Source organism: Arachis ipaensis, chromosome B1 (assembly GCF_059453495.1).
Source record: "Arachis ipaensis isolate K30076 ecotype BB chromosome B1, ASM5945349v1, whole genome shotgun sequence".
NCBI classification, from domain to species: Eukaryota; Viridiplantae; Streptophyta; class Magnoliopsida; order Fabales; family Fabaceae; genus Arachis; species Arachis ipaensis.
The window spans coordinates 131,394,418-131,413,847 of record NC_142436.1 but is presented as its reverse complement, the minus strand read 5'-3'; the positions used below and the strand labels follow the sequence as shown (position 1 = coordinate 131,413,847).

Here is a 19,430-nt window from a genome sequence, read left to right as displayed (position 1 = left end):
CATGAGGTTTATCCCTGAACCAAGGTCACACAGAGCCTTAAAGATCATGGTGCCTATAGTACAAGGTATTATGAACTTTCCAGGATTCTATCTCTTCTGAGGCAATGTCAGTTGATCCAGATCACTTAGTTCATTAGTGAACAAGGGAGGTTCATCTTCCCAAGTATCAATGCCAAATAATTTGGCATTCAGCTTCATGATTGCACCAAGAAACTTGGCAGTTTGCTCTTCAGTAACATCCTCATTCTCTTCAGAAGAGGAATACTCATCAGAGCTCATGAATGGCATAAGGAGGTTTAATGGAATCTCTATGGTCTCTAGATGAGCCTAAGGTTCCTTTGGTTCCTCAGAGGGAAGCTCCTTATTGATCACTGGATGTCCCAGGAGGTCTTCCTCCTTGGGATTCACGTCCTCCTCTCCCTCATTGGGTTCGGCCATTTTGATTATGTCAATGGCCTTGCACTCTCCTTTTGGATTCTCTTCTGTATTGCTTGGGAGAGTACTAGGAGGGATTTCAGTGATCCTCTTATTCAGCTGGCCCACTTGTGCTTCCAAATTTCTAATGGAAGACCTTGTTTCATTCATGAAACTTACAGTGGCCTTGGACAGATCAGAGACTAAGTTTGCCAAATTAGAGGTATTTTGTTCAGAATTCTCTGTCTGTTGCTGAGTGGATGATGGAAAAGGCTTGCTATTGCTAAACCTGTTTCTTCCACCATTATTAAAGCCTTGTTGAGGCCTTTGATCCTTCCATGAGAGATTTGGATGATTTCTCCATGATGGATTATAGGTGTTTCCATAAGGTTCACCCATGTAATTTACCTCTGCTATTGCAGGGTTTTCAGGATCATAAGCTTCTTCTTCAGAAGATGCCTCTTGAGTACTGTTGGATGCAGCTTGCATTCCATTCAGACTCTGAGAAATTATATTGACTTGCTGAGTCAATATTTTGTTCTGAGCCAATATGGCATTCAGAGTATCAACTTCAAGAACTCCCTTCTTCATAGGCGTCCCATTACTCACAGGATTCCTCTCAGAAGTGTACATGAACTGGTTATTAGCAACCATGTCAATGAGTTCTTGAGCTTCTGCAGGCGTTTTCTTTAGGTGAATGGATCCACCTGCAGAAGTATCCAATGACATCTTTGATAACTCAGATAAACCATCATAGAATATATCCAGGATGGTCCATTCTGAAAGCATGTCAGAAGGACACTTTTTGGTCAACTGTTTGTATCTTTCCCAAGCTTCATAGAGGGATTCACCATCTTTTTGTTTGAAGGTTTGGACATCCACTCTAAGCTTGCTCAGCTTTTGAGGAGGAAAGAACTTGGCTAAGAAAGCCGTGACCAGCTTATCCCAAGAGTTCAGGCTGTCTTTGGGTTGAGAGTCCAACCACACTCTAGCTCTGTCTCTTATAGCAAAAGGGAAAAGCATGAGCCTGTAGACTTCAGAATCTACTCCATTAGTCTTAACAGTATCACATATCTGCAAGAATTCAGTTAAGAACTGAAAAGGGTCTTCAGATGGAAGTCCATGAAACTTGCAGTTCTGCTGCATCAGAGAAACTAGCTGAGGTTTCAGCTCAAAGTTGTTTGCTCCAATGGCAGGAATGGAGATGCTTCTTCCATGTAAATTGGAATTAGGTGCAGTAAAGTCACCAAGCATTCTCCTTGCATTATTATTATTTTCGGCTGCCATCTCCTCTTCCTGTTCGAAAATTTCTGAAAGGTTCTCTCTGGATTGTTGTAATTTAGCTTCTCTTAGTTTCCTCTTCAGAGTCCTTTCAGGTTCTGGATCTGCTTCAACAAGAATGTTCTTGTCCTTGCTCCTGCTCATATGAAAAAGAGAGAACAGAAAAATAATAATAATAGGGGTCCTTTTTACCACAGTATAGAGGTCCCAGTGTGAGTAGAAGAAAAGAAGAAGAAGAAATTCGAACACAGATGGAAGAGGGGGTTCGAATTTGGGTGGGATGAAGTGTTAGTAGATGAATAAATAAATAGAAGGAGATGAGAGAGAAGGAGAATTTTCGAAAATAATTTTTGAAAAAGAGTTAGTGATTTTCGAAAATAGTTTTTGAAAAATGTTAGTAATTTTCGAAAATTAAGATTTAAAAATTGAAATAATTAGTTAATTAAAAAGAAATTTTGAAAAAGGGGGAGATATTTTCGAAAATTAGAGAGAGAGAGAGAGTTTGTTAGGTAGTTTTGAAAAAGATAAGAAACAAACAAAAAGTTAGTTAGTTAGTTGAAACAAATTTTTAAAAGATAAGAAGTTAGGAAGTTAGAAGAGATATTTTGAAATCAGTTTTTTTTTTTTTTGAAAAAGGTGAGATAAGAAGATATTTTTGAAAAGATATGATAGAAATTAGTTTTTGAAAAAGATTTGAATTTTTAAAATCACAATTAATGACTTGATTCACAAGAAATCACAAGATATGATTCTAGAACTTAAAGTTTGAATCTTTCTTAACAAGTAAGTAACAAACTTGAAATTTTTGAATCAAAACATTAATTGATTATGATATTTTCGAAAAGATGATGTAAAAATAAGAAAAAGATTTTTGAAAAACATTTTTATAATTTTCGAAAATAACTAAGAAATTTGAAAAAGATTTGATTTTTGAAAAAGATTTTGAAAAAGATGAGATTTTTAAATTGAAAATTTGATTTGACTCATAAGAAACAACTAGATTTTTAAAAATTTTTGAAAAAGTCAAATCTAATTTTCGAAATTTTAAGAGAGAAAAAGGGACAGATATTTTTTTGATTTTTGAATTTTTAATGATGAGAGAGAAAAACAAGAAAAATGATGCAATGCATGAAATTTTTAGATTAAAACAATGAATGCATGCAAGAATGCTATGAATGTCAAGATGAACACCAAGAACATATTTTTGAAAAATTTTTAATGCAAGGAAAACATGCAAGAGACCAAACTTAGAATTCTTTAATGCTTAGACACTAAGAATTCAAGAATGCATATGAAAAACAAGAAAAGACACAAAACATGCAAATGCAAAGATCAAACAAGAAGACTTACCAAGAACAACTTGAAGATCATGAAGAACACTATGAATGCATGAGAATTTTTGAAAAATGCAAGATGCACATGCAATTGACACCAAACTTATAACATGACTCAAGACTCAAACAAGAAACACAAAATATTTTTGATTTTTATGATTTTATGATTTTTTTGTCTTTTTATTTTAAAATTTTCGAAAATCATTTTGAAAAAGAAAAAAAATAAGGATTCAAAATTTTTAATATGAATTCCAGGAGTCTTGCCATGTTAGTCTAAAGCTCCAATCAAAGGGTCAGGCATGGCTTAATAACCAGCCAAGCTTTGGTATGCTGTTGATACCTTCCATGTATAGAACAACTAAGTGTGTGAGAATCAACAAGCTCTTGTGATGATAAGTTGAAACCTCAGTCCAAAAGATCAGACATGGCTTACAGCCAGCCAGGATTCAACAAATCATCATGAAACACTAGAATTCATTCTTAAAAATTCTGAAGAAAAATATATTTTTGAAAACATTTTTATTTTTTTTTTCGAAAACTGATGAGAAAATTTTTGAAAGATTTTTTGAAAAAATTTTTGGAAATTAAAACAAAAAGAAAATTACCTAATCTGAGCAACAAGATGAACCGTTAGTTGTCCAAACTCGAACAATCCCCGGCAACGGCGCCAAAAACTTGGTGTTGTTGCCGGATCAAACTTGGCACTGATGTTACCGGACCAAAAGCTTGCCGAAAACTCAAACAATCCCCGGCAACGGCGCCAAAAACTTGGTGCGCAGAAATTGTGATTACACTTTGATTATGTAAAATTCATCGCTCTTTCTTTCCCTGGTAATGGCGCCAAAAACATGATGCCAATACCATGGTTCACAACTTCGCACAACTAACCAGCAAGTGCACTGGGTCGTCCAAGTAATACTTTACGTGAGTAAGGGTCGAATCCCACGGAGATTGTTGGTATGAAGCAAGCTATGGTCACCTTGTAAATCTCAGTCAGGTGGATATAAAATAGTAATGGGGTTTTCGAAAATAATTAATAAAATAGTGATAGAAATACTTATGTAAATCATTGGTGAGAATTTCAGATAAGTGAATAGAGATGCTTTCGTTCCTCTGAACCTCTGCTTTCCTGCTATTTTCATCCAATCAGTCTTACTCCTTTCCATGGCTGGCTTTATGTAATGCATCACCATTGTCAATGGCTACTTTCGGTCTTCTCTCGGGAAAATGATCCAAATGCCCTGTCACGGCACGACTAATCGTCTGGAGGCATCACCCTTGTCAATGGTTACATCCTATCCTCTCAGTGAACATGGTCAACGCACCCTGTCACGGCACGGCTATTCATCTGTTGGTTCTCGATCATACTGGAATAGGATTTACTATCCTTTTGCGTCTGTCACTACGCCCAGCAATCGCGAGTTTGAAGCTCGTCATAATCATTCAATCATTGAATCCTACTCGGAATACCACAGACAAGGTTTAGACTTTCCGGATTCTCTTGAATGCCGCCATCAATCTAGCTTATACCACGAAGATTCTGGTTAAGAGATCTAAGAGACACTCATTCAATCGAAAATAGAACGGAAGTGGTTGTCAGGCACGCGTTCATAGGGAATGATGATGATTGTCACGTTCATCACATTCAAGTTGAAGAGCGAATGAATATCTTAGAAGCGAAATAAGATGAATTGGATAGAAAACAGTAGTACTTTGCATTAATCTTTGAGGAACAGCAGAGCTCCACACCTTAATCTATGGAGTGTAGAAACTCTACCATTAAAAATACATAAGTGAAAGGTCCAGGCATGGCCGAATGGCCAGCCCCTCTGATCTAAGAACCAGGCGTCCAAAGATGTCTAATACAATAGTAAAAGGTCCTATTTATAATAAACTAGTCACTAGGGTTTACAGAAATAAGTAATTGATGCATAAATCCACTTCCGGGGCCCACTTGGTGTGTGCTTGGGCTGAGCTTGAGTGTTGCACGTGTAGAGGTCCTTCTTGGAGTTGAACGTCAGCATTTGTGCCAGTTTGGGCGTTCAACTCTGGTTTTGGATCCTTTTCTGGCGCTGGACGCCAGAATTGGGCAGAGAGCTGGCGTTGAACGCCAGTTTGCGTCATCTATTCTTGGCCAAAGTATGGACTATTATATATTGCTGGAAAGCCCTGGATGTCTACTTTCTAACGCAATTGGAAGCACGCCATTTCAAGTTCTGTAGCTCTGGAAAATCCACTTTGAGTGCAGGGAGGTCAGAATCCAACAGCATCAGCAGTCCTTCTTCAACCTCTGAATCTGATTTTTGCTCAAGTCCCTCAATTTCAGTCAGAAAATACCTGAAATCACAGAAAAACACAAAAACTCATAGTAAAGTCCAGAAATGTGAATTTAACATAAAAACTAATGAAAACATTCCTAAAAGTAACTAGATTCTACTAAAAACATACTAAAAACAATGCCAAAAAGCGTATAAATTATCCGCTCATCACTTATCATAGCACATTATAATCCAATGAGGGAAACCAGAGGTAAGCATATTTTTCAATGTGAATGCACTATATTATTGATGCTGTTTCTATAATGCATGTGCTTTAATATGCTTTTGGACCATGTATATTCTTTTTTTTTTCTTTTCTTTTTGCCATTTGTGTTTTTAAAAAGTTTCTTTTCTTTTTTTTTTCTTTTTGAGATGTAGATTTGGATAGTATAGTAGGACGGATAATAGCCACTTTAAGTATTTTATGTCAATGTTAATGAATTATGATCTTTGGATAGAAAGAGATGTGAATTGTTCAATTTCTACTTATATGGATATGCATGCTTTCTTTCCTATCATGCACACTTTTATTTATTTATTTATTTATTTATTTATTTTGCACCCATTCAAAGCATGTTTATTCTTTTGGCCATTGTTATCAAGAAACAATCCATACAAAATTTAAAAAATGTGACTAAATTGTAATGATCTTATTTTTTAAATAAATTAGTTATATTTAATACAATGACCCTTTTGCAATCTATTACTTTTCCTTTGGTAATGAGTATGTGGTTTTCATGCATTTAAAGTTCATGTTTTCTGTTTGTCTTTATCTCTAATATATATTCAACAACTCATTCAAAAAATTCAGATTATGAAAAGCTATGACTAGGCTTTTGTTCTAATTTTTTTCAGGAGTCTTCATCTCTTAAAATGCTAACCAGTGGTGATGAATCTATGTTTTTGGAAGAAAAATATTCTAAATTTATGATGAATCTCTGAATTATGAAGGAATACTTCATTGGTTAGCTTCCAAATTTCTACTAAAAGATAAGTTCTCTTTTATTTAATGGTATACCCTTTTGGCTTTTTTCAACTATAGCTTCCTGAAAAACAAAGAGTTGGCAACTATAGTGGATTTATGATTATCACCAATTTTTTATTATTATTTTTGATGCTATGCTTTGTGGTGCCATGGTGTTGTAAGTTATTTTCTAAAATCTAAATACATGTTTTGTGTTATAGCTTCAAGGTAACGTGTGGGATGAATTTTTTGAAACTAATGATAATTTAATGCCCAATGCTGGTGATGATGACCACAAGGTGCAATTTGCATTACAGGCTGAGAGCTGTGATGCAAATTCTAGCAGCGTGGATGATACTATCTTAAGAGACAAGTGTTGGTGGAGTATGATGGCCTGTCTCAATATCAGGTGTTTTTTTTATTTCCTTTGTGGTGATTGCCAGTTGTTTTATGAAGCATATGGACCAATAGTGTCCAACAATTAATAAAAATCATGTTGAATGTTCCCTTAGAAGTCTTTGCTTCGATATACTTGCAATGAAGGTTGCAGAGTAGCTCTCTTTTTATGGAATGATGAGCATATTGTGAGTTTAATTTCTTAAAATAGAGTTGTAATATATCCAATAATTGGAATCAGACAGTTTAAGGACTCACTTTGAATATTCGCAAGATGTTCTTAGAAATAGAGGTTGAGTTATTCGAACAGTGCCAAAGACAACATGCAGAGAAAGAGGCCTAAAGCAAAGATATTAAATAGTAGAAGGAACCAACTTGGAAGAGACTAGTAGATGTTGCCAAACGAAATGGAAATAGAGTAGTAGTAGGTTCTTTACTCGACAAGTGCCCGTTCATGAGTTGTGTTAGTTTTTTCTTATTTCATTTTATTAGCTTAATATGTTTTTCTTGAATTCTATTGTTTGGCGTTTGAAAAATATAAATTGGTAATAGAATTTTATGATTTGCTAACAGAATTTTATGATATTGTCTTAAGCATGCTTTTTATGTGTTTTAGGCATTTCTTGCTTTTAATCACTTTTGTTGTCATTACTTGATCAAATCTAAATGCCATTGATTTCTCTTTATTATGAACTATAAAGCTTATGATTGACGTCAAAAAAATTTTCATAACTACATAATTTGCTATATCTATTGGAGATTTTATAAGAGTGAAAAATATCTAACACTTTTGATGGTATATGGGCAAAATATCTAGAGAGGAGTTATGAAATTATTTTCTTTCAATAGATCTCCAAAGTTCAATTATTTGTTACAAATTATGTTTTTTGTTTTTGGCAGGGAGGATAAGTGGAGGAGGGAGTGTTCCAGCACCAAAAGCATCTCATGAGGCTTAGCAAGGATTGTTATGATGTTCTTAGAGGAGAATAAGAATGTTGATGCTTTGACAACTAAAGCTAAGGTCAGAAAGTTGTCAGTTTTGGAAAGCGCTGAAAAATCCTTGAGGAAAGAGGATTTATAATGTTAGGTATTTCCTTACTTCTTTTATTATTGTATTTAAGCTTTTAGTAAATTTCAAAACTAACTTATTCCAACAATATCTATCTGTTTATGTATCTGATGGAAAATTATTGATTTAGTATGTGTGTGTGTATATATATATATATATATATATATGTGAAATTTTAACAATAAATACTTAAAGTGCTAAGGAGATAGGTTCTTTCATATGCACTGATGCAGTATGCTTTTGTTTGTGTGAAGATGAATCTCAATTCATAATAACACTGTTGCTTCAAAAAAAATCATCATTAACCCTGTCGCTTTATGGTTAAAACAAAGATAACACTGATTAACACTAAATAGTTAAATAAATCATCCTTAACATTGTTGCTTTATGGTTAAAATAAAGATAACTCTGTACAATTAACACTAAATATTTATTTGATCTAATAGTTAAAATAAAGATAACTTTACAATTAACACTTAGGATCACAGATAAAATACTTTATGGTTTTCTTAAATAAAATACTCAAAATTATCTAACAGCACTATTTTTTATTCCTCATTTTATTGAAGTGTCTTAGATAAATATTTTTTTTTTTTGCTTATCTTGCTTCATCATGGAAGTGTTTATTTATTGTACTTTTGGTTTTTTGAAAAACTTTTATGCTCTTTGGAAGTGTTGAGTTTTATTGCTTGATTATGCTAAGTAGTACTACTACTATTCTGAAGTTGAATCATTTCAAATTAAACTGAATTTAGCCCTGAAGACATGAACTACCAAATGGTAACTTGGAAGTTTAGGTATCTAGATATACTAATATGTACATTGTGCTTATGGTCATTTGATAATATGCATTTTCAGGTGGTCGCACCAAAGTCAGGTTCATTTTTCCCAAGCAAAAAAATTGGTAGCCTTGAGCGGAAAGGGAGTAATAAGGATCGCTAGGTATCTGACGTCTTCAACGGATATCACAAGTTAGCACATCAGAATCTGCTCTTTTTTTGTGGTACTCTTAACTAATATGCTATAGGCCTACAACTTTGGTTCTGAGGCTTTTCCCTTCAAAAAACACTTTGATCTGTTTGTAGATTCTTTCAGGAATTTAAAGATTGTGGTTTTGTCTTTGTTGTGAGCTCTGCAGTGTATTCAAATGCATTGTTAATTAAGTTGGCCATTTTTTTCTAACAGGTATTTTGACCTGTTTCTCTATTACAGCCAGCATGAATGTCTGTCTTTTATATATGTTTCCATGGAAACTATATTTTCCTTTAAGAAGTAATTGAAACCCTTTAATTCTGATATGAAGACACTTGATTTATGTGATGCTATTTTCAGCAAAAATAGTTCTATTGACTTGAATATAATGTTATGATCCTTTCAACTCCAACTTTATTTGTGGCATAGAAGTAGTTTACTTCTTTAAAATTTCTAAAGTTGAATATTTTTTTTAGCATTTTGAAGGCAACTCATATTGAGAAATAGTGAAATAGCAACCTTTGATGCCATCTTCAATTTCAAGTAACCACCTATATTGTGTTCCCTTTTTTTCCTGTTTCTCATATCACCATTGCAGGTTGTTCATTTTTTTATAACATTATTTTAATCCAGATGTGGAATATCTTAATTTCATATTTTCCATTATTGCATGTTTGAGTGATGAGAATTGAGAATTGAGAATTGAGAATTGAGATGGGTCTTTTTGTGCAGTGGAACAAAATCCCGATTATCTTGGAGAGCAGAAAAATCCTTTATCATTAGCTTTGTTTCCAGAAACTAAGAACTACATATCAACATATGAGAATATCACTTATACCATTCATTATGTTAATTTAACTATCGGTTTTCAAGTGCTCTTTGGCATCTCAGTTATCTTATTTTTGGTGCATGTATGAATAATATTATATCTAGCAGTAGTTGATTATATAGGGTGTATAAATTTTCAAATTGTACCCACTAGAACTTGATTTCATCAAAACACTTCGTCAGATATATTCTCTAGCTAATTGAAATGGCACAAGATAACAATAGTTTCTTTTAATGTGGATTAGGAATTTGAATTTTAACAACTATATATAAGCTTGCTAATACCACGATAAATGAACATTCAAGTTTATTCCGATGCACCGGATGGAAATGAACCATTGGCTTTGGACATAGAAAACATGGGAAATGGTCAGATATGGATTAATGGAGAGAGCATATGAAGATACTGATTGTAGAATTGAAAGAGGGGTTGTTCTTAAGTTCAAAGTTGCTCATGTATTTTTAACCACAAATTAGAATTTCTTTAAATCACATTAGGATTAATAAAAGTATGCGCTATGATGTTTTTTTTTTTGTGTATTATTTGAAATTTCAGCACATTGCAAATCTTGCTGCAACAAAACTTTGGTATTACCTATAGCTGCATTTAACTGATTATATTTTGTTGTAAGTTGTTGATAAGCGTGACTAGCAGAAAAACGCATATAGCAATATGTGTCAATAAGCATTTCCGTTAAGCTAAGTAGGGTAACACTTTCAAAAAACTTCTGGGAATATGAATTACCTTGAACCTAAAAAAAATTTAATATAACGATATTCAATTTGTATGTTATGTACTCTTTAAAAGTAATTCATGTGAACCAATCAGATTTACTTGGTCCCCCCTTTGTTTTTTCCATTTTCAGTACTTTAGGGCAGAATCGGTATTTGGTTTCATTTTCTATTTCATTTTTCCATCTTCCATTATTGATTTTATATTTTTGTTCTTATTGAGTGATTTTTATTTTCTAAAGAACAGTATATGAAAAAAGTGAAAGCATGATATAACAAAAGAAAATAGGAAATCTTTTGTTGACTTTATCTTAAAAATAGAGAATTGGTTTATGTGAAGGAAAGATTGAACTATTTTTTATATTTGTTTTTTATTTTCACTATTTATCTAACAAAATTGTGAACAAAACCAAACAAATGCGTGAAAAGCTAACAATTTTATTTTGGTAATTCTATATTTTGAAAAGCTTTCAAGCTTAATGGCCATCAAAATTTTTCTGTTTGGTGTTTGTGCACTTTTCATTTTAAGTGGATTGCTAAGTTATTTAAAGATCATATTAGGAATTTGGTCCTTCAAAAATATACTTGACATGATCTTAAAAATATTTGTGGTATTTTCACTCTTAATTGACAACTTTAAATTCTTTAGAATAATATTTTGGATTTTCGTCTTGCTTCTTATATTGAGTATGAGACTCAACCTACAAATTAAAATATAAGTTTCCACCATTTCATTAAGTTTGTGTATTTATTTATTTAAATTTTATGATTTTGAATTCTTTGTTGTAACTAATATTGTATGTGCTCTACTTTTAGGTTTGATCTTCTTGACATTATAAATTCATTGTTTGTAATGAAAAGCTGCTGATGCTGCATGATAAGATCTAAAGTGTCATCCTTCTAGACGGTCCTTTAACTTGCGAGGTATTAATTGGACTTTCATTTTGTCCATTGCAAGAGGTCTTTTAACTCCTTCAAACCCTTATATTTAGGAATAAAGATGGAAACATGGTAACTAACCTCATCCATTCTAATAACTATCTTTCATCAATGAATCTTCAATTATTGTTCTTAATCTATTTATTTTGTCTGTTAAAGCTTTGGTGGCTAATTGGTTTATGAAAATCCCATTAAATTCTTCTTCTAAGAAATTGTGCTGCTTTTATTATAAGGATTTTACTTTGGAGTTGTTTTTGTTTTTTTTTTCGAAGAATGACAGCTTCAAGTTCCATTGCTCTATGATAAGCAAGGTTCTGAAAACCGGTTCGGACTGGCCGGTCGAACCGGTTGAACCGTAAACTGCACAGAAAAATGAATCGGTTAAAAAGCAAAACCACAGAATTTAAAAACCAGAATTGAACCGGTGAACCGGCCAGTTATCGGTCGGTCGAACCAAACCATGACCCGGCCGGTTTTTGAAATTGTGCCAAAAACGCAGCGTTTGGCATTTGTAGCTGAAAGGAACCCTAGCCTAGTCTTCCCCCAAACACCACACCCACAGACCCACTCTCGAGCCTCCAGCCCTCCACTCTCACCTCTCGCTCTCAGTTCCCACGTCTCCAATCTCCACCTCGAGCTTCCGGCGCAACCTCCGTCCAACCACCGCCGTCATCGCAAGTTCCGTGGAAGTCACTCACCGTCGCAAGTTCCTTTCAGCCAGCTTTTCGTTCGCGCAGCCACTTTCCGTCGTGAAGTCAGCCGTCGAAATCGCAGCCACCGCCACGCCACTTGCTGTCGTGCAGTGTCTTCCCACCAGCGCCAGCTCTGTTCGACCCTTCCACCCCTTCAGCTCTGTTCGCCGCCAGCTCTGTATTCTTCCCTATCTTCCACTAACCCTAGGTATAAATCTAATTTGTTGTAATAATAATTGTTGAAGCATGATTAATTGTTGGTTCTAAACCTTGCTGTTGATTGCTTGAAGCATGAATAATTGTTGTTGATTAATTTTTTGGTGCTGATTGCTTGAAGCATTATTAAAGGATTAATTGTTGAAGCTGATTGCTTGAAGCATTATAAAAAATAACAAGTTTGTTTTTGGAGAATTTCTTGATTCCTCTTACAAAAATTCTACAAGATAAATTTGAAATGGAATTGTTTGTTTTCTGTTTCCATATACATATTTACTATGCCATTAAACATGTTCATGAATTGGACAATTTCTGCAGAAAAACTTGGTAAAGAATAAATAACTTCAACATTACAGGATTGAACACCTTTATCTATAGGTTTTGAGGGGCCATCGAAACTTGCAAGATCTTTTTTCAAATATTTTGCTAGAGTCATATGATTAGCCTTCTCTCTTACATTTCTTTTTAGTGCACTACTATGACAAACCTCAGAAGCATGTTGAAGGAGTTCCCTATACAGATATCCCTATTTTTCTCTTAGGGCAATATAGACAAGTGAAGGTCTCATCTGATATTCTCACAATGTGAATTCCCTTCTTGAGCTCTTCATAAGATTCATCTACATACCATGAATTTATTTGAGGTGCACTTGCACTAGTATCCGTGTTAGATATGGAGCAATGAGCCATTACAATTTCTCCCAGCCAAGGTATTACAATAACTGAAACACAGATATTAACACTAGAACAGTGTATAGATGGTTGCCATTTTGGTTTACCTATCGCTTCCATGAAAAAAATAAAAAAATAAACAAACATTGTGAAGTAGCGAATTTCTTCAAAAAATTCTCCAATTTAATCAAATTTAATGTGTTTATTTATATTTATTTATTATTTTATTATAAAACGGTTTTTTCGGTTCAACCACGGTCGAGCCGGTTGAACCTATAAACCAGTGAACTAGTAACTAGAACGGTTCGATGATCGATTCGATTTTCAGAACCTTGATGATAAGTAGTGAATTAAAGTTCTTCATCATCTTTTTTGTTCTTTTTTTAACATTTTTATTAGAATAATTGTTTTATCTTTGTAATTTTTAATGAATTCATTTAAGTGTTTGGATTAGAATTTATAGATTCAGGAATTTATTATAATAATTTTTATATTTAAGTGAAATTTATTAATATAGACTAAAAAAATAATAAAATTATTTTGGTCTCTATAAGTAAAAAATATAATAATATTATATTCTGTATAATAAATTTTTATTACGAAAACCTTTTCAAGTTAAAAATAATAACTATTAATATTAATGAGTAGGTACTAATAAATTTTTATACTGAAAAAATCGTCCGGGTTTTACACTAATTCACATTAATGGAGAGTAATAACATATTAGGACGTTACAATATTTTTTTGTGCCCGTTATTGATAACATCTATAAACCGAGTTATAGTATTAAGGACGAGTTATAACAATCTGCCGAGTTATAGCATTAAAGATGAATTATAACAATCATATAACGTATACTACCAAATTATAGTATTAAGGACAAGTTATAGCGACCATATCACAAGTCATAACAATAAACTAACATAAGCAACCTACTTTAAACTTTAGGCGTAGACTATAGTGCAAATTGAATATAAAAATATTTGCACATGTAAAAATGTATTGTTAAAGTGTAGACGTGATAAATAGTCGATAGAAAAGATAACTTCTACAACTTTTACACGAATATAAAAAGAAAAATTATAGTTTACAGATTCTATTGTATAAATATTTACAGATGTTTGGATTGGAAGAAGCTAAAAGTGACATGTGTCCCTGAGAGATGTGGCTGAGAGCATCTTGAAGGTCTGTGTAGAAGGGTGTGTACGGAAGCCACCACGGAGCCGAACTGCTGAAGCTGGAATGGTGGATGGCTCCGTTTGGTATATATATATATATATATATATTTTGGAGAATTTCAAAATGGATAGTTGGAGCTGAGCATGCTATTGTAATGATTGGGCCTGGAGACCAAAAAACATTGCACAAAAGGCCTTGGTTGATGTAGATGGTATTATGAATAGGAAAAATCATGATGTAAGAGTTATATCATTGAAGAGTATATGACCCCTGAATAAAAAAATAAAAGTATATGACCCAAATGAAGAAAAAAAGGATATGTATATATATAAGGCCAGAAAAAAAATATTTTTAAGTTAATATAGTAAATATGATTTTGTTAACATTAAATATGTGATTAGGCACTGTAGTATTAATAATAGTCTTAATAGATGTATGAGACCGTCAATGTTGTCCAAAAATTATAATAAAAAAATATTTTTAAGTGGGTAAATTACTTAAATAAAACAAATGGACCAAATATTTACCCAAATATAATAATTAAAAATTCATTACTTATTTATCCTATTTTTACTCTATGTAAACCGTGGAATCTATTTTTTTAGAAAACATGTAAACAGTGGTACAGCTTTCATGGTTTATGAATAAAGTAGACAACACATAAATAATGGTATCTCTCTCATGGTTTATGAATAATAAGCATGCATTCATAATCCTCTCTTCCCCTTCCATGGTTTATGAGGAGTAATTGACACAGCCAGAGACGGAGCTTTATTGGGGCAATGAGACCATGACCCTCCAAATATTTTATAAAACAACGAGTAGTGATGTTGTATATGATATTTTTCATCTAATTAGTTTGTTGTTTTTGTTTTTCTAACTCAACTATATGAGCACTATTCACATCATGTTACACTTTATTTTTTAAAAAATACTCTCAAAGCAATGAAATGATATTTAGACTTTTACAAAATATACTAATAATTCAAAAAAAATTTATAGAATATGGTAATAATAAATTTAAAAATAATCAATTTAATAAGTAAAAAGTATTTTATTTTATAAATTATACCTAATAAAAGACATTAAACTATTCTTATATTTCTTTTATATAATAGAAGATGAAAAATATATAATAGAGGACATTTTAAAAAGTAATTTAAACATTAAATTCTTCTCAAATATGAACTAAATAATTTGGTGTTCACTCCATTTTATTTGATGATCACTTGTAATTTATATAGCTAATGGCAATAAGCTTACACATTATTTGATAAGTTGATTGTACACATTTAAATGTGCTACCATATATGTTTTGCCTTTTTTAACCTATTGACAGTGTTGAAATTAGAAAAATCAAAAAACAAGAGAAGAAAAATTGGAAAAACAGAGGAGATAGCTTCTTTTGTTTGTATGTTATAGAATGAATCACCAATGATGCTATTATCAGTGTGGATTATTGCTTTGGATTTGTGCATTTATTACTTTCTGCTCCTCATAGTAAAATATATTTTTGGAAAAACTTTTTCTCGTTGTCATTATTTATCGATGTTCTATCTTAAATTTTTCAACTCATAAAATTTCGAGCATAAAAATAAGAATAAGATGACTTAGAACTTTATTAATAACAAAATTAAATAATTTAGATAAAAAATATTAATAAAATATATATACATTTTAATAGTTACAAAAAAGTGAATTGTTTTTATTTATATTTTAAGTTAGTAAACTGTTGATACTAATTTATAAAATATTAGTCAAAAACAATTTTGAATAGAAAATAGTATGGTATAAATTATTTACTTTACATAAAGAAAAAGAAAAATTACTAAAAGTTAAGTAATACAGAACAGTAAGAATAAGTGATGAAAAAATAAGAACCAATAGCAAAAAAGAAAAAAAAAGAGAATCTTGATGAATTAATAGAATAATTTTCATTCAATGAAAAAAACGTTTACAAAATGAAAAAAAATCACGCACACAACTCTAACAAACTGATCCCTTTTTATACACCCACACTTGTTAACTATTCTTAAAAGGTATTAACTGATGAATTGCTACTGATCATTAGACTGTTGTTGACTATTAGTAGTTAGGCTTATACTTTGCACTATGCTGATACATTGGACTGTTGTTGACTATTACTAGTTAACTACTCTCAATAGGCTAACTAATATACGTGAAGATTTAAATATCTAAATACATTAATATTAATTATTTAAATATTTTCGTATATTACTTTTGTAAGATCTAAGACTTTTGAAAAGTCCTATTTTGAACCAATCTCAAATTATATATTTATTTATGGTTTTAATTTTAGAAATTATTTTTATTGAAAACAATTAAAGGCAATTAATTGGACTTGAAATAAATTAAGGTTTTTATCCAAACTCTATACCTATAAATTATTTTCCTATTTATGATTTAAAGTTCTGAAAATTCGAAAATAATGAGGTTTGGCTATTTAAATTAGAATTTTGTCTAATTTTATAATTATTGAATTATTTTCTATATTTAAATTATAAAATTGGTAGTTATGAAATAATAAGAATTTTATATGATTTGATTTTAGATAATTTAATTTATATCGTTTAATACTTTAAGTTAAAGATAAAGAGAAATTAATTATATTATATTATCATGAATTTTCAATTAGAGTAATTTATTGAAAATCAATTAGTATTTTTATACTACAAATAATATTTTAAAGTAACTTTAGAGGTTAAATTAGTTTTTCAAATATTAATACTTTATGCTCCAATTTTATTAAAATTACCAAATTATCCCTAAACCTAATTTTTACCAAAACCCTAAATTCCCAAAATATCATCCTAACCCTAATTTCCCCAAAAACCTAGCCGCCTTATCTCCTCAGCCACCGAATCCCTTTTCTTCCCTAAACCCAGCAGCAAATTCAGAGAAAGAAAGAAAGGGGAAGCAGAGGGAAGGGAGAATGGAGAAGAAGGAAAGGGGGAGAGGAACGAGCCAGCACCGGTTGACCTCCCTGTCGACGCCGAGTTGCTCGCCGCCCGTCGCCTTCGTGAGGAAGCCCAGAATAGAGGGAGGGAGAGCTGCGCAAGGAGGAAAGGGCATGCGCCAGCCACGTGAACCACTGCCACGTCGCGTTTGTCACCGTCTTTGAGGGCTCCTATCGCCGCCATTGTCCTCGTCGTGAAGCCATCGCCGTTGCTGTAACTGTCCGCGCCGTTGTCATTGCCGAAGGGAGCTAGCATCGCCGCAGTCCATGGAGGAAGCAGAGGAGAGAGATCCGCAAGGAAGGGAGGATCGCGACCTGTCCAGCCGCCGTGCCCAGTCGCCGCTCGTGTCCCCGGCGCCGTCCTCGTCTGAACCGTCGCCAGATCCGCCGCTGCTAAAGCTTCTGGCCGCGCCTCTGCATCGCTGGAGCTCCATGCCACCACTGCTGCCGCCGAAAACCATCTCTGAAGCCTGTTTGCTTGGTAAACTCTAAACCTTGCTTCAGCTTCTTTGTCTATTAAGTCGATTTTCACCGTTAGAGTGGTTGCTGAGATTGTCTGTGTCAGGATATACGGTCACCGCGAGTTTCTCTGCCGCCGCAGAAAGTCCATCGCCGTCTCGTTGCTGCCGTCGCCAGAACCACCGCCAAACTTTCTACAGTTTGGTTTGGTCATTATTCCTTCATTACGGTAAGAGTTTACATTTCGGAACCTTTCAAAATCTGTATTCTATTATGTTTGATTAGAAATTCTGAGGTTTCGGTAACATATGGTTGAATCCCGATTACTGCACGTCATGATCAAAGCTATTCTTGTTGCTACGAATGGTTTGGAGCTGAAGTTTCATCTGCCGCCGTTGCGAGCCAAGAGAAAATGAATTTGTGACGCGTTCTAGAGTTTTCAAGTTTCAACTTTCGAGGTAGGGGTTTTTCTTAAAATCTATTTTACATTACGAAGTTGTTATAAATAGATATTAATGTGAGAAAACATATGTCTGTGATTATGATTGTCTTATAAATGTGGTTGTTTGCTGGACTGAATGACTGATTGCTTGATTACTTGAGTAGTTTGTGATTGCTGAAAAGAAATTAGTTTGAAAGGTTATTTAGTTGATTATTATGAAAAATGGCTTTCTTGGTTTTGAAGCTATTTTTGATAATGTAAAGGAATCGACTTTGGAAATGATTTGGAATATGAAGCTGAATTAATTTTGGAAACGGTTTAATTTTGAGTTAGTCTGACTTTATAAATGACTTTATAAATGATTTAGTATTTGTGTTGGTTTGATTTTAAAAAGAGATTTACTATGGGCACTGATTCGCTTTGAAAACAATTTAATATTGGAACTAGTCGAATTTTGGAAATGAATGAGATTTGGAAATGGTTGAGAAAAGGTTTGAGAAATGTTTGGATGGGACCCGAAAAGGGTGGCAGCGTCCGAGTTTTAGAGGAGATGCTGCCAAAATTTTATAAAATTGGAAGTTTTATTTGAAGTGATTAATTAAAAAGATTTGTTTTTAAATATTATATGTTTTAAGATTGATTTATTTATCAAAGAAAGAATTACATTTTGAATTGGGATTGTTAACGGACGGAATAGAAAGAAGGATGATGAGGATTTTCTTTGAAATATGGTTTTTGAATGAATTTGGAAATGAGATTTGGATTGATGAATGATTATGATGTTGATAATGTTAAGATATGAACTTTGAATTATTCATTTGGCTTATGAATTTGAATTATCTGAGATACGAGGTTCCCTGGATAAAGTACCATGGCTTGCCACCATGTGTACCAGGTTGAAAACTCGATACTCTATTGACCTTATGACATATGTGTGACTGGGCACTATATAAATTCCCGGGAATGTTACCCCCATTGAGCAATATTGATTATCTAAGAAAAAGCTATGCATGGACTATTCGGGATGCACATTGGGGGACAGTCTAAGGACAATTCAGACTTGTTGAGTTCGCTGGATAACCGACAGATGAGCCTCATCAGCCATAGGACAGGCATGCATCATATGCATTTGTATGCTTTGCTTGGGTTTGAACTTGTTTTGGTTTGCCTAATTGCTAAATCATTCTTAACTGCTACTTGAACTATTTGCAGTAACGGCTACCTAAACCTGTGCTTTCCTTGTCTGTCTTGCCTGTGTTTGTCCCGACGTGCAACATTTGAGAATGAACTTTGATGCTGAATTAATGATTGTGTTGTTTGATTGCGTGGTTGATTCCTGATTGAGATTTTCTTATAAGAAAGGAAAGGTTTCGGATTTCTGAAAGATTAAACATTGTTTCTTTGAAAAGGTTTTGAACGATTTCCTATGGGTTTTTAAAAGATTCATAAGGCAATGATAATCACTGATCTTGAGAACATTTTTCTTATTAAATATCTTCTTATGACAACTTTGAAATTCTGTGGTGAGACCGTGTGGTTAGGTTCTC

The 19,430-nt window shown here is 33.0% G+C and overlaps 1 long non-coding RNA gene and 1 other non-coding gene across 2 annotated transcripts; both read left to right on the top strand.

The window, feature by feature from the left end:
* Positions 1-1,197: 1,197 nt before the first annotated feature.
* On the top strand, positions 1,198-1,305 carry LOC148578392 (small nucleolar RNA R71). The gene has a single exon (XR_015903055.1). It is a non-coding gene; the product is annotated as a small nucleolar RNA R71 (small nucleolar RNA).
* Positions 1,306-6,336: 5,031 nt separating this feature from the next.
* LOC148578391 (uncharacterized) lies at positions 6,337-8,769 on the top strand. Its single transcript, XR_015902248.1, has 3 exons — positions 6,337-6,720; positions 7,608-7,794; positions 8,635-8,769. It is a non-coding gene; the product is annotated as an uncharacterized LOC148578391 (long non-coding RNA).
* The last annotated feature ends 10,661 nt before the right edge of the window (positions 8,770-19,430 follow it).